This window comes from Schistocerca americana, chromosome 2, assembly GCF_021461395.2.
Source record: "Schistocerca americana isolate TAMUIC-IGC-003095 chromosome 2, iqSchAmer2.1, whole genome shotgun sequence".
Taxonomy (NCBI): domain Eukaryota; kingdom Metazoa; phylum Arthropoda; class Insecta; order Orthoptera; family Acrididae; genus Schistocerca; species Schistocerca americana.
In genome coordinates, this window is record NC_060120.1 from 546,420,463 (window position 1) to 546,436,270 (window position 15,808).

A 15,808-nucleotide genomic window follows, 5' to 3' on the forward strand; every position below is an offset into this window, starting at 1 on the left:
CTGTACGAGCACTAATTGCTACTATCTTCGCGATCCTTACGCGAAATGTACGTTGGCATCAGCAGAATCGTTCCACAGTCAGCATCAGCTGCGGTGCCCAAAATTTTCTCACTAGTGTTCCGCGAAAAGAACGTCGTCTTCCCTCCAAAGATTTCCACTAGAGTTGACGACGCATCTCCGTAACACTCGCGTGTTGTTTGAACCTACCGGTAACAAATCTAGCACCCAGCCTCGAAACTGCTTCGCTGTCTTCCTTTAATCCGACCTGGTGGAGATCCCAAACACTCTATCAAACTCAAGAATGGTTCGCACTAGTGTTCTGTATGAGGTTTTTTTAATGCAATACACTTTCCTAAAATTCTAATAAACCAGAGTAGACCATTCGCCTTCCCTACTACTGTCCATACGTACTCGTTCCAGTTGTCATCGCTTTTCATACTTAATCGACGTGACTGCATCAAGTAGTACACTACTAATGCTTTATTCGAACATTACAGGATTACCTTCCCTTACCACAGCACCATCAGCAAACATTTACAAATGGCTGCTGACCCTGTCTTTCAGATCATTTACGTATATAGAGAATAAGGGCGGTCATGCCACAATTTTCTGGGACACTCTTGACAATATCCTTGTTTCTGATTAGCACTTCCCGTCGAAGACAGAGCACTGGTTTCTATTACTTAAGATGTCTTCGAACCCCTCACATAACTGAGAATCTATTCCACACGACCGTACCTTCGTTAACAGTCAGCAGTGGGACACTGTGTGAAACGCCTTACGGAAATGTAGGAATATGGAATCTGTATGTTGACCTCCATCCATGCTCCGCAGGATATTGTGTGAGAATGGGGCAAGCTGAGCTTCGCACGACGGATGCTTCCTAAATCCGTGATTGTCTGTGGACAGAACCTCTACCGCCTCAAGGGAATTTGTTATATTCGAATTGAGAATAGGTTCAAGAATTTTGCAGGAGGCCGATATTAAGGATATTGGTATGTAATTTTGCAGGACCGTTCTTTTGCCCCTTCTTATATAAGCTAAGTAAAGGGCCAGTGCCGTAGAGTATTCTCTGTAAGACCGAGGTGGGGTTCCGTCCGGATGTGGCGAATCATTTGATGTAAACTTTTTCAGTTGTTCCTCTACACCAGGTACGCTTACTACTATGTCCTCCATACAGGAGTCTGCACGACGGTCGATAAACGGTATATTAGTACGGTCACATTTAACGGTCCTCCAGTATGAATGATCTCTTAAATGCGAGATTTAAAACTTCTACTTAAGTTTTCGTGCCTTCTATTGCCACGCTAGACCGGTCAGTGAGTAGCGGGATATAAACTTTAGACCCACTTAGCGATTTTACGTAGGACTAGAATTTTCTAGGGTTCTCGGAAAGGTGTTTGAGTAAGGTATGACGGCGGTGGATGTGTGCTTCGCGCCTCTACCCTGTTACAGACGCACGAATCTCTTAACTTTTTTCTTTTGTCATTTGTGTGTTCTCGTTTGAACCGATAATGCAACAGTCTTTGCTCTCTCAACATTTTTTGAATTTTGTTATTAAATCACGGTGGGTCTCTTCTGTCTTTAATCTACTTACATGGCACGTACTTCTCCAGGGCCGATTTACAATCCTTTTAAATTTTGCCCGTAATTCCTCTACGTCCATCGTACTGGAGGCAAGTGTTGTCCTTTCATTTGCTAAGTGGGATGTTAACAATTTCTTATCTGTTTTTTGTAGTAAAAATAGTCTCTTAGACTTCTTTATGGATTTATTATCTTTGGTAATCACCGTCGCTATAATGACACCCTGTTGACTAATCCCTGTATGTATACTGAAAAGGGAAATGCAAAGGCTCAATCTAGATATAGTAGGGATCAGTGAAGTGAAGTGGAAGGAAGACAAGGATTTCTGGTCAGATGAGTATCGGGTAATATCAACAGCAGCAGAAAATGGTATAACAGGTGTAGGATTCGTTATGAATAGGAAGGTAGGGCAGAGGGTGTGTTACTGTGTATGAGGATATTGAAAGGCTAATGCAGTACGTAAAGGGGGACGAAAATCTAATAGTCATGGGCGACTGGAATGCAGTTGTAGGGGAAGGAGTAGAAGAAAAGGTTACGGGAGAATATGGGCTTGGGACAAGGAATGAAAGAGGAGAAAGACTAATTGAGTTCTGTAACAAGTTTCAGCTAGTAATATCGAATACCCTGTTCAAGAATCACAAGAGGAGGAGGTATACTTGGAAAAGGCCGGGAGATACGGGAAGATTTCAATTAGATTACATCATGGTCAGACAGAGATTCCGAAATCAGGTACTGGATTGTAAGGCGTACCCAGGAGCAGATATAGACTCAGATCACAATATAGTAGTGATGAAGAGTAGGCTGAAGTTCAAGACATTAGTCAGGAAGAATCAATACGCAAATAAGTGGGATACGGAAGTACTAAGGAATGACGAGATACGTTTGAAGTTCTCTAACGCTATAGATACAGCAATAAGGAATAGCGCAGTAGGTAGTACAGTTGAAGAGGAATGGACATCTCTAAAAAGGGCCATCACAGAAGTTGGGAAGGAAAACATAGGTACAAAGAAGGTAGCTGCGAAGAAACCATGGGTAACAGAAGAAATACTTCAGTTGATTGATGAAAGGAGGAAGTACAAACATGTTCCGGAAAAATCAGGAATACAGAAATACAAGTCGCTGAGGAATGAAATAAATAGGAAGTGCAGGGAAGGTAAGACGAAATGGCTGCAGGAAAAATGTGAAGACATCGAAAAAGATATGATTGTCGGAAGGACAGACTCAGCATACAGGAAAGTCAAAACAACCTTTGGTGACATTAAAAGCAACGGTGGTAACATTAAGAGTGCAACGGGAATTCCACTGTTAAATGCAGAGGAGAGAGCAGCTAGGTGGAAAGAATACATTGAAAGCCTCTATGAGGGTGAAGATTTGTCTGATGTGATAGAAGAAGAAACAGGAGTCGATTTAGAAGAGATAGGGGATCCAGTATTAGAATCGGAATTTAAAAGAGCTTTGGAGGACTTACGGTCAAATAAGGCAGAAGGGATAGATAACATTCCATCAGAATTTCTAAAATCATTGGGGGAAATGGCAACAAAACGACTATTCACGTTGGTGTGTAGAATATATGAGTCTGGCGACATACCATCTGACTTTCGGAAAAGCATCATCCACACAATTCCGAAGACGGCAAGAGCTGACAAGTGCGAGAATTATCGCACAATCAGCTTAACAGCTCATGCATCGAAGCTGCTTACAAGAATAACATACAGAAGAATGGAAAAGAAAATTGAGAATGCGCTAGATGACGATCAGTTTGGCTTTAGGAAAAGTAAAGGGACGAGAGAGGCAATTCTGACGTTACGGCTAATAATGGAAGCAAGGCTAAAGAAAAATCAAGACACTTTCATAGGTTTTGTCGACCTGGAAAAAGCGTTCGACAATATAAAATGGTGCAAGCTGTTCGAGATTCTGAAAAAAGTAGGGGTAAGCTATAGGGAGAGACGGGTCATATACAATATGTACAACAACCAAGAGGGAATAATAAGAGTGGACGATCAAGAACTAAGTGCTCGTATTAAGAAGGGTGTAATACAAGGCTGCAGCCTTTCGCCCCTACTCTTCAATCTGTACATCGAGGAAGCAATGATGGAAATAAAAGAAAGATTCAGCAGTGGAATTAAAATACAAGGTGAAAGGATATCAATGATACGATTCGCTGATGACATTGCTATCCTGAGTGAAAGTGAAGAAGAATTAAATGATTTGCTGAACGGAATGAACAGTCTAATGAGTACACAGTATGGTTTGAGAGTAAATCAGAGAAAGACGAAGGTAATGAGATGTAGTAGAAATGAGAATAGCGTGAAACTCAACGTTAGGATTGATGGTCACGAAGTCAATGAAGTTAAGGAATTCTGCTACCTAGGCAGTAAAATAACCAATGACGGACGGAGCAAGGAGGACATCAAAAGCAGACTGGCTATGGCAAAAAAGGCATTTCTGGCCAAGAGAAGTCTACTAATATCAAATACCGGCCTTAATTTGATGAAGAAATTTCTGAGGATGTACGTCTGGAGTACAGCATTATATGGTAGTGAAACATGGACTGTGGGAAAACCGGAACAGAAGAGAATCGAAGCATTTGAGATGTGATGCTATAAACGAATGTTGAAAATTATGTGGACTGATTAGGTAAGGAATGAGGAGATTCTACGCAGAATCGAAGAGGAACGGAATATGTGGAAAACACTGATAAGGAGAAGGGACAGGATGATAGGACATCTGCTAATGACTTCCATGGTACTAGAGGGAGCTGTAGAGGTCAAAAACTGTAGAGGAAGACAGAGATTGGAATACGTCAAGCAAATAATTGAGAACGTAGGTTGCAAGTGCTACTCTTAGATGCAGAGGTTAGCACAGGAAAGGAATTCGTGGCGGGCCGCATCAAACCAGTCAGTAGACTGATGACCAAAAAAAAAAAAATGCTGACACTGTCGACAAGGTCATGCTGCCAGAATTAAATTTTCACTCTGCAGCGGAATGTGCGCTGATATGGAACTTAAAACCTGGGGTCGAGTCTCGGTCCGCCACCCAGCTTTGATCTGCCAGGAAGTTTCAAAGTCAGGCTTATTTGAGACGACAACCATTGTGATTAATCTGAAAACACAGTCTCAGAAATGATTAACTTATTCTATGTTTCAGTGTTCGACACCTATAGAGAGTATTGACGCAGCAGAATAGAATAATTTCTTTAACCATGGATCTGCTCGTAGCGCTGTGCAGAAACTCAGACTGAAACCTTACAAAGTAACGGTAATACATCGAATGAACAGATCAGGTACTCTTTATCGACGTCAGTACTGTAACTGGCTATTGTTGTTTGTGCGTAGTGGCTAGGCTGACCCTGAAATCGTCTTCGTCTTCTGGAGAAGCGTGACTGCATTGACTCTGTAAGGTATTTTTTCTTAGGAAATGACTCAAGTGTATAAAAATTTGGTTGAAATTGCTCCAGGCTTTCCTGAGCTTTGCTTCTATTCCACCCGTTACTACCCACAGCCGCAGCCATCGGGATGTCAGGGACGTCTTACAGTCATTCTATTAGTTAGTATGTGCGCCAAGTTTGGTAGAAATTGCATCAGGTGTTACGTATATACTGCGATACATCATTGGTCAGTGTCTTGTCCCAACCACAGGAGGTTCCCCTACCAGCACACATAGGAACTAGGAAGCAGAAGTTATCGAGACTGCCACCAGTGACAAGCGACGTGCTATGTAGAGATGAAAAGGTGCGTACATAACATAAAGACAAGAAGGACGGCAGTAACCATTCTAAATATCAATGAATGTTTAAGAAACCTTTCCGTAAAGAAATTATTTAATATTTCCTAAATTTTATTATCTTCAAAAGGTTCAAATGGCTCTAAGCACTATGGGACTTAACATCTGAGGTCATCAGTCCGCTAGACTTAGAACTACTTAAACCTAACTAACCTAAGGACATCAAATACATCCATGCCCGAGGCAGGATTCGAACCTGCGACGGTAGGAGCCGCGCGGCGCCGGACTGGAGCGCCTAGAACCGCATTACCACAGCGGCCGGCTTTTATTACCCTTTCTTTCGCGTAGTTACTCCAGAATTACACTGTGCTGTCGGTATCGACCCATCGTTACAAAAGCATAAAAATAACTGGCTGCAAATGTCGTAATGCAGTTCTCATATTAATGGAACTGTACTGCAACACAAATAAATTTTTAAAAACATCTGATGCAGAAAAGCCATTTACGATACAACAGAACAATGTCGCGTTGTGTGTTAGGGCGGTGATCCATATTGTAACAATATACGTACTGTAAAAAGAATACTGTGTATAGTGACTACCTGAAAACCTGTTTAAGAGCATCATCTTGTGTGAAATGCATAATTACAATTAAGTATCCAGTTCAGAAATGTATACTGCATTCACAAACGTAAGTAAACTAATGTATCAGACAATGGCACAGTTTTCACAGTGAACCTTGATACGTCGATAACAGAACTGGCGGACAGGTTTTGTGCACAGAATGGAAAGACAGGTTCTAACTTTTCTGAAGCAGCACTGTTTGTTTTATGACAGTTGGGAACCTTAATGTTCTCCAGCAGAAATTTGTTTCATTTTCGGCGTGATACGACAGTGAAAATAATTATGACTACACGTGTGGATTCTAAACACTCTTCCTCTCTCTGCCTTAGTGAGCTTTTATTTTGTTTTCCACTATGACAGAACTATGTTGTTGTGATCTCCAGTTCGAAGACGGGCTGATGCAGCTCCCCACACTACTCTATCTTTCGCAAGTCTGTGCTACTCCAAATAACTCATGCTACCTACATTTATTTGAATCTGCTTACTTTATTCATGCCTATGTCTCCCTCTATAATTTTGACCTCTCCCTCCCACACTCCGCGTGCAATTCCTTCCATTACCAAACTGAAAGTTCCTAAATGCCTCAGGATGTGTCAACCGAGCCCTTCTGTTAATCAAGTTGTGCCGTAAATTTATCTTTTCCGCAATTCGGCTCAGTACCTCCTCATTACTTACTCTATGTACCCAACTCATCTTCAGCACCACATTTCAAAACCTCCTTTCTGAACTACTTATCGTCCACGTTTTACTTCCGTACAAGGCAACACGCTAGGTAAATATCTTCAGAAATGCCTTACGATCACTTATGTTATTCTTCACGATAACAAATTATTTTTCTTAAAATCTTTTCTTATTATTGCCAATACAAAAAAATACGCATTTATTACTTGAGCTTTGTCGTTTCCTGATTTAATTCTCTCTCATGGCCTATTTAGTTCGACTACATTCCACTTCCCTTGTTTTACTTGAGCTAATATTCTTCTTAAACCCATTATCAAGACGCTATCCACTCCGTTCAACTGCTGTTCCAAGACCTTTGCTTTCTATGACAGCATTACAGAGTCATCGGTAAACCCCAAAGCTTTTATTTCTCTTCACCGAACTTTAATTCACTTCCCAAATTTCTCCTTGAATTCCTTGACTGGTTAATCAATGCATAATATCTGTGTCAGGCTACAATCCTGACTTTCTCACTTCTCAGCACTACTGCCCTTTGCTCAACAACGTGCCCTTTGTTTCGTTCAGTTTTTACTGCAGAAAGACCTTGTAGACATCCAGGTGCAGAGCTTCGTGTTCTCGTCGCTGTGCACTATAATGCACGGGAAAATAATGACAGATATCTTTAAAATCTGGTGATATCAAGATGTTTATAGACGGAGCACAGATACAGTGGAACACGTATTGGGAAACTCTCGCCACAAGCGGTTTAGGGAAACGGTGGAAATCATAAATTAGGAGAGCCCACTGGTGGCGGGAATAGAGGGAGGTTATGTGACCAGGAACCTGCGGAATACATGACTGCACTATCTCACTAGGTGCCCGAGGTCAGTTGTTCAGGTTGAAATTAGTGTAGGAATTTTGAGAAAGATTTGGAAAAATCGCCCATGAAGCATGCTTGCTGAAACATTAACGTGAATGAGTACATAAGCTGCATCTGACACACCTTACGAATCGTAACCGAACAGTGTACTTAGCATGTGTACTTCTTAACGCAAAGGCAGCTGAGTAAGACATAAGCAGAAATGAACTATCTGAGAATTGAGTGTTAACATTTATAATTATGAAGAAACTGCCCAGTCCGCTTTATGTTAAGAATCCGTAACAAGAGGCACAAGAGAAATTGAAATCTGCAGTATTGTATCTTAATAACGTTTCCTAGTGTGCGGTGAAAACGCACTAGATGCGGAAGAAGAAACTTAGAACAAATGTCGATATCATAGCGGAGCTACTAATATTAAACTCCTCGGATCACACTGTAATGTTACTTCGTAACTGGTTGTGGTTTTGCACCGTCGTGAACTTATTTGTAGCTGCAGTGAAGCGACATCGCTACAGCTGCTAGTGACATTGACGTTGGTCAACACAAAATATCCTCCAGAAAACGCTTGGGCGTTGTCCGAGGCGCACACACACTGCTGATGTAGGATTTCAGTGCAGACTGAGTATACTGTCTTACAACCTCTGTACTCTACAGAAAATCTGCTACAGAATAATAAACCATTATTTATCTTTACGATACGGAAAGAGGTACGCATCGGGAAGAGGGACAAGCCAGAAGTCTTGGAGCGAAACACTTCACTCAGCATGTGGTATTATTATCTTCATGTTCACCAAATGTCTCACGCTATTTATAACTGATGACGAAAAAACGAATGTCAGAAAAAGAAACGAACAAATCAACTCATAAGTTCCTTTTTGTAACACTAAACTAACATCTAAACACACTGCAAAAAGTATCTACCAATAGCATGAAGTAAATTATTACCTAAATTAATGAAAAGTGGACGAAGACTGGGAATCTCGGGGAAAAAAAGTGGTGTAAGATGCGGATAGATAATTTCATGTGTTGAAACAAGAATGAAGAATAGCTGTAGAGCAACGAAGAAACTAAGGTATATATAGCTCGTCATGGGAATTATTTTGGCGGCCACCGATGACCAAAGCAGATTTTAAACGGAATGAAATTGTTAAAATTGGAAGAGGGTATTCGCCTGAAAAAAAGAGGGCGGGGGAGAGACTTGATAAATAAATTAAGATGAAAAATATGAAAAATTTGACTATCTGCATTTAGCGGTTCCTGCTTCGTGCTCAGCCACTGTCTATCAATATAGTTCTGAAGGTCTGAAAATGATCATTTGAAGATCGAAACCGGTCACCTTGAAACAGACGTGCTTTTGCGACCTAGACTGTTTTAAAATTAATTTCAAAAGGTGTAAATGGCTACACAAAATCACTGAAATTGGCTGTCGGAAAGAAATAGAGGTACTATTGGCCTATTTATCTGCTTGAAGTTAGCTACCGAAATCTGTACCAACCACTTTTTATTTATTTAATCGTATGGCTAGGGCCCCCCGTCGGCAGGCCGTTCGCCGGGTGCCGGTCTTTCAATTTGACGCCACTTCTGCGACCTGCAGTCGATGAGGATGATAGGATGACGATGAGGACAGCACAACACAACACCCAGTCCATGGGCGGAGAAAATTCCCCAACCCAGCTGGAAATCGAACCCGGGCCCAGAGGATTGACAATCCGTCACTCTGAGCATTCAGCTACGGGGGACGGACTACCAACTACTGATTTACACACATATCCCGAGCTTTATGCAATTTGCAGACGTTCCTCTGAATGTTGTAGTAGTAGGCCCCACGCCTCAGCTCTGCATCACACCTTCCCGAATGCATTCCTCGCGCGCATGCACTGGTGCTCTATTGAATAACATTATCCGAAACACCGCAGCTCCAGCCAGCTCTCATGCTAAGCGGTTCGGAGGCCTCCCAATTACATTCACATGTTGGCTGGTAAACACCCCTCGCCCTCTTCTACGACAGCTCTCTAGCGGAAAAAAAAGTTCCTCCTCTTCTGAGGCCACTCCGCCCCAGGCGGAGATCTCATCGGTAGATGGCAACATTTAGCCAGCAAAAAACTCCCAGAATGTCCTTTGGGGAGGAACGACGGAAGACGCGAGACGTCCGGAAAGAGGAGCAAGTGTAGCGTGGGTGTGGCGTGGGGGCGCCAGCAAGAAATGGCCGGCACGTAGGGCGGAGCGCGGCTCCAGCAGCGCCTGTTGATCCTGCGGCAGGATCTCCCGTGTAAGCCTCCGCCATTACGCGTTACGACCCACCCTTACCGCTCTGTTCCTCCTCGCTGCTTAGCGCGCGTTCTGATGTCGGCAGAACACGCACCGCGTGCCCCCTGCAATACTAACATCGCGCTGGAAAAAGGACCGTCGTACGGATAAGTACAGAAAGCCGCGCCGTCTTCTACTGTACGTAAATATGCCTACGACGGATAGTCGTGAAGTTGTCATTATTACCACAAAAGAAGAGCCCCTGTCGAGGACTTAATTCCACATAGCATATTATCAAACAATGTGACTACAGCGTCGACGTTTTCGGGCCAGAGATACATAATCGTAAAACTGCACTGTCGCAGACACCTTTATGGTTCAGAAATGTGAGCAACGGCCGCCGACACTCGTCTAAAAGGACTGCGAACTCTTCAAAACAAGGTGCTTCGAGTTGTAACAAAGGCACTCTCAAAACTCAAGTCAGGCAACACTTAGAGCAAGATTGACTCTACCAAATCATTCCGATATGATCGATTAAATTTAATACAAAAACAAATTTTTCACCTTTTAATTTCGAGATTCATAATGCCAAGAACCACAAATTCGCATTGCGAAAACTCAGTGGTGACCCTCACGTGACACTCTATGGACTTAAACACATTTAGGGACTGCACAAATGGTAACACTATACCTCTTCAGCTCCTACGTACAGGGAGCACATCGGCTCGTGTGTACCTCTAGTTCAACTTGCTCCACGGATACCAGCACGAGTAGTCTTACTGACGGATTATCGACAATGACGACTTGGCTTCTCTATAGTGGTCCGATAAGGTGGATACCTGGAATCTTTGTGCATTTCAATTCTGAACATTGGCTGTTGTGGAGAGGACGTGAATCGTTAACTAGTATAGCCATTCCACTCAGTATCTGTAAAGTGACTATCATAGACGGTATAGTGTGTTTCTGAATTTCTTCAATACATTTGTATCTGTCGAAATAACAGATGTGAGAACTCCTCATTTGGTCAGTGAAGAAGTGTTCTAACTCTCTTGTCACCTTATTATCGATCTCTAACGTAAACGTCTCAACATGAAACAGCTAGCATCATTGGGTCATTGGGTGTCAGCTAGGACATGTCTGGAGCACGGAACAGATTTTCATTCCGAAGCAGACGCTTACATCTCTGTTTGCTGTGATGAATGCACTAGCGACTCGCCGTTGCAACGTAGCCTCTGCTGGCGGAGGCAGTGCTGTTTCCTTTGTATGCACTTCTTTTTACTTTCGGAGTTGTTATGGCACCCCAAGAATCCATGAGTGTGTACTTGTTCGTAGTCTTCCGTAGCTGAGTAGTCAGCGAGGCTGACAGCGATGTGAAGGACTAGGGCTCAAGTTTTAGAGCTGCCAGGGATTTTTCCTTTGTATGAGGACTGGAGCGGGGCGCAGTCAGTCTCGTGAGGCCAGTTGAGGGGCTACTTGAGTCAGACATAGAGGCTCCAACGTCAAGAAATCCGGAAACGGCCGGGAGAGCGATGTGCTGATGTCACGCTCTCCATACCGCATCCTTATGCAGCCACAGGCTGAGGATGACGCGGTGGTTGGTCGGTGAAGATTTGTCCTTCTGGGCCAGACTGGAGGAGCTTTGCCGGTCGCTTTTATGTATTTGTTCACGAAATACATCAGTCGGAAAGAAAAAGACGATTTACATACATTCAAATGTTTTACAAGAATACAAAATGTTTACCGTAAATACTTACCAGTTACATTTACAACGAATAAAATTGCATTTTAAGAAGTTCATCAGCGGTATCAAATAGTTCAAATGGTTCAAATCGCTCTGATCACTATGGGACTTAACTTCCGAGGTCATCAGTCCCCTAGAACTGAGAACTACTTAAACCTAAGGACATCACACACATCCATGCCCAAGGCAGGATTCGAACCTGCGACCGTAGTGGTCGCGCGGTTCCAGACTGTAGAGCCTAGAACAGCTTGGCCACCCCGGCCGGATATCAAATAGTGATGTGGACATACACAGGGTGTCCCATTTATCTTGACCACCCTAAATAACTGATTGTCCAGGTGTCAATTACAAAATGTTTCAAGCAAATATTCTTTAGCCGTCAGGGGGAAATCAATCAGCATGATTGCCTTCGATGTAGCTTTGTTTTTTACGAAGATATGAATAGCGGTATGACTTTTTTAAATGTCACCCTGTATTTTTTATTCGATAATTCATTTCCTCTACTAAAGACCTATTCAAAAATGTATCACAATGTACCATTCACTAAAACACAACGTTATTAATTACATAACACAACGTTGTGTTTGAGCGTGGGATCACAAACTCGTTCACTTGCTGGAGTTGTCAGAAAACAAATGACAACCAAGTAAAAACATTACACAAATTTGACTTTGATTCTCTTGTACCATTGACCAGGAGTAGAACATTCAAAGGTGCTCAAAGTGGTGGCCCTGGACACCGATTCACTAGAGCACTCGTTGAATGAAAGAATTATTTACTGCTTCCACTGTTGCCTGCTGAAGAGAATTACAAGCAAGCACGATATGTTCATGCATGTCCTCTGGAGTTGTTGGAATATAGCGACAGACAACGTCTTTAATGCAGCCCCAAAGAAAAAGGTCCAGAGCATTTAAATCAGGAAACATAGCACGCCAAGTAACTGTTTCTCCTCGACCGATCCATCTGTAAGGATACCTTCGGTTCAGAATACGACGTGCACGCAAGGCATTATGTGCTGGACATCCATCGTGTTGATACCACATAAGCATTCTGATTGTTAGCGGCACTTCATCCAGAAGAGGAGGAAGAATTCGTCTGAGGAAGTTAGCATACGCTGTGCCCTTTCGACTACCATTGATGAAATAAGGGCCAATAATTTTAGTACCAAGCATTCCACACCAGACGTTAACCCTCCACTGACGCTGATGTTCCACCTGTCTAAGCCATCGTGGTTTGTCGGTGGACCAATACTGCATGTTCCCTGTCTTTACCTGTCCTTTGTTTCTTAAGGAGCGTTCATCGGTAAATAGAACATTGGAGAAGAAGTTCGGGTTGGCGAGGCTTTGCTGCTGTGCCCACTGACAGAACTGTACACGATTCCGGAAATCATTCCCATGCAATTCTTGGCGTAGGTGTACATGGTGAAGATGGAACCGGTGACGTGTAAGAAAACGATGTACACTGGTTTTAGGAATGCCAATCTCGTGTTCACGCTGTTGTGTGCTCACATGTAGATTCTTAGCAACCGAAGCGAGAACTGTAACTTCGGCAGCTTCGTTCAAAATGGCTCAAATGGCTCTGAGCACTATGGGACTTAACATCGATGGTCATCAGTCCCCTAGAACTTAGAACTACTTAAACCTAACTAACCTAAGGACATCACACAACACCCAGCCATCACGAGGCAGAGAAAATCCCTGACCCCGCCGGGAATCGAACCCGGGAACCCGGGCGTGGGAAGCGAGAACGCTACCGCACGACCACGAGATGCGGGCGGCAGCTTCGTCTGTGCGAGTGTTACAACGATTGCTTTGTCGTGGGTTGAAACTTCCCGTTTCCCGAAGCGTCGCAACAAGACGTTAAAACATCCTTCGGGAAGGTTGATTCTTGTCAGGATATCGCTCTCTGTACAGTTCCGCTGCTTGCGTAGCATTTCGCCTACCTTCAACAACAACAACAACAACAACAATAATAAAAGGAACGTTATGTCGATGCAGTTTGTAGGAAGGACAGCCTTTACTGTGTGCCCGCTCTACAGAACAGTACTTAAAAGGACTAAATTGCTGTACTAAATGTACCAGCACATAAGAAAACAGTATTGCAGTTACTGTTCAGCTAACTTACATTCCCCATAGATGAGTAACATTTCTACCTTCTCTTCGTTGGTGTACATTCCGCTCGCACAAGTCTTCAGTTGACGGTAGTTGACGGAATGAAGGGTGTGCATTCTACTTATGTTTTCATTTGTCCTCTGTCAACGTCAGCACGTGGATGTGTTTCCATTACTCCCAGTACCTGCACTAAGCGCTGGGAACGTCAACGTCAATGTTGTGTTATGTAATTAATAACTTTGTGTTTCAGTGAATGGTACCTGTGATCCATTTTTGAATAGATCTTTAGGAGAGGAAATGAATTACCGAATAAAAAAAAACAGGGTGCAATTTAAAAAAGTCATATAGCTGTCCATATCTCTGTAAAAAAACAAAGCTACAACGAAGGCAATCACGCTGATTGATGTCTCCCTGAGCGCTAAAGAGCATTTGCTTGAAACATTTTATAATTTGCATCTGGATAAACAGTTATTTAGGGTCGCCAAGATAAATGGGACACCTTGTATATCGTCAGCCTGGTCGTGACCAACCCTCCGCCTCCTCTCCCTCCCATACCCTTGGGGATTCTACTGGAACATTTCTCTACAACGTTGTCGATCCGATGTGACTGAAGGCTCATACGAGGGTTGCCCGAAAAGTAATCACCACATGTTTTTCTTCAACAATTCTTTATGGAACATAATGAGAATTACACACACGAAAGTTGTGTTTTATCTACTCAACCTATTTTTCCATGTAATCTCAATTCCGTTCTGTGTCCTTCCTCCAGCGCGAAACTAGGGCGTGTATGCCCTGTCGGTACCAGTCCTCCTCTTGGTGGCGGAACCAATGCTTCACTATGTGAATCACCTTCTCATCGTCCTCAAAACGTCTGCCAACTGCTGAGACGTAATGTGTCTGTCCTCGCGAAAGACAACATAGCTCGCTGCAACATGTCAGGTGTGGCAGCCGTGGATGGTCTCCCCGACCGCTGCAAGTCGTCGATCTCCGCCGAAGCAGGCCACTGTTGCCGAGCGGTTCTAGGCGCTGCAGTCCAGAACCGCACTGCTGCTACTGTCCCAGGTTCGAATCCCGCTTCGAGCATGGATGTGTGTGATGTACTTAGGTTAGTTAGGTTTAAGTAGCTATAAGTTCTAGGGGACTGATGACCTCAGAAGTTAAGTCCCATAGTGCTCAGAGCCATTTGAACCATTTGACTGATGACCTCAGATGTTAAGTCCCATAGTGCTTAGAGCCATTTGAACCCTTTGTGAGCTCCACCGAAGCGCCTTCTGACGACCTCACCCTCCGTGCCCAGCGACTAACTATGCTTCTGCCGACAACAGATGCTCCACAGACTTTGCACAAGCGTTTGTGAATGTTCCCCACAGTTCCTTTCTCTGCAGTGAGAAATTCAGTGACGACACGTTGCTTGTAACGTACATCACCTACATAACAACAATTTGGAATTGTCCTGCAGCTACGCTGTCTGTCGCAAGTAACGGAAACTTGGAGCGCTCTCTCAGGAAATTTCAAATAATACAAACGTAACGCATCGCATTCATAGCATTGTTTTCGGCTGAGAAAAAAGATGAGGTGCCTTACTTTCTGGGCATCCCTCGTAGATGAAAGATCGCCTTTCCTCTTCCTTGGTCTCGTCGGAAGCGCACTGAATATTCGTTCATGGGGGTCAGGCTCCAATATAGGCAAAGCTCCTATAGGTAGACCGGCAGTACATTTGATACCCTCCTTTGTTCAGTTGTAAGTAAGTGCCCATCCTATCGGGAGGGGAAATACAGAAGCATGATTGTGTTCTTCTCTGATAATGATTCGACACAAATGAGAATGTTTTCAAGTACCATGGCCTCCGTTTGTTTGGCAATTCCCTGTTCCTACTAAAAGAATGGCGGAACAGCTTCTACATTGAAGTTCCACTCTCGTTTGGGCACTCAGTAAACTACTGTCACACCAGGACCTCATATTCGGTACATTGTCTAAAAACGTGGCAACCAGATATTAATAAATTTCTTTGACCCATTAGATTTTGCGTGCGCAGCTGCTGAAAACCTCTTTCTTCACCTGATATTTCGCTCATCTTCCGAATGAGCATACGGACTAAAACTATTGTTTTATTATTTCATTTATTTTTTGTGCATTTAGTTGTTCGTTTACATGCACTTTTCATTCTCTACACCAAGGAATATAGTCGTTTGTTTGAGACCTGGCTTACTACAGTGGCTCAGTTCTTTTCATCCAAATG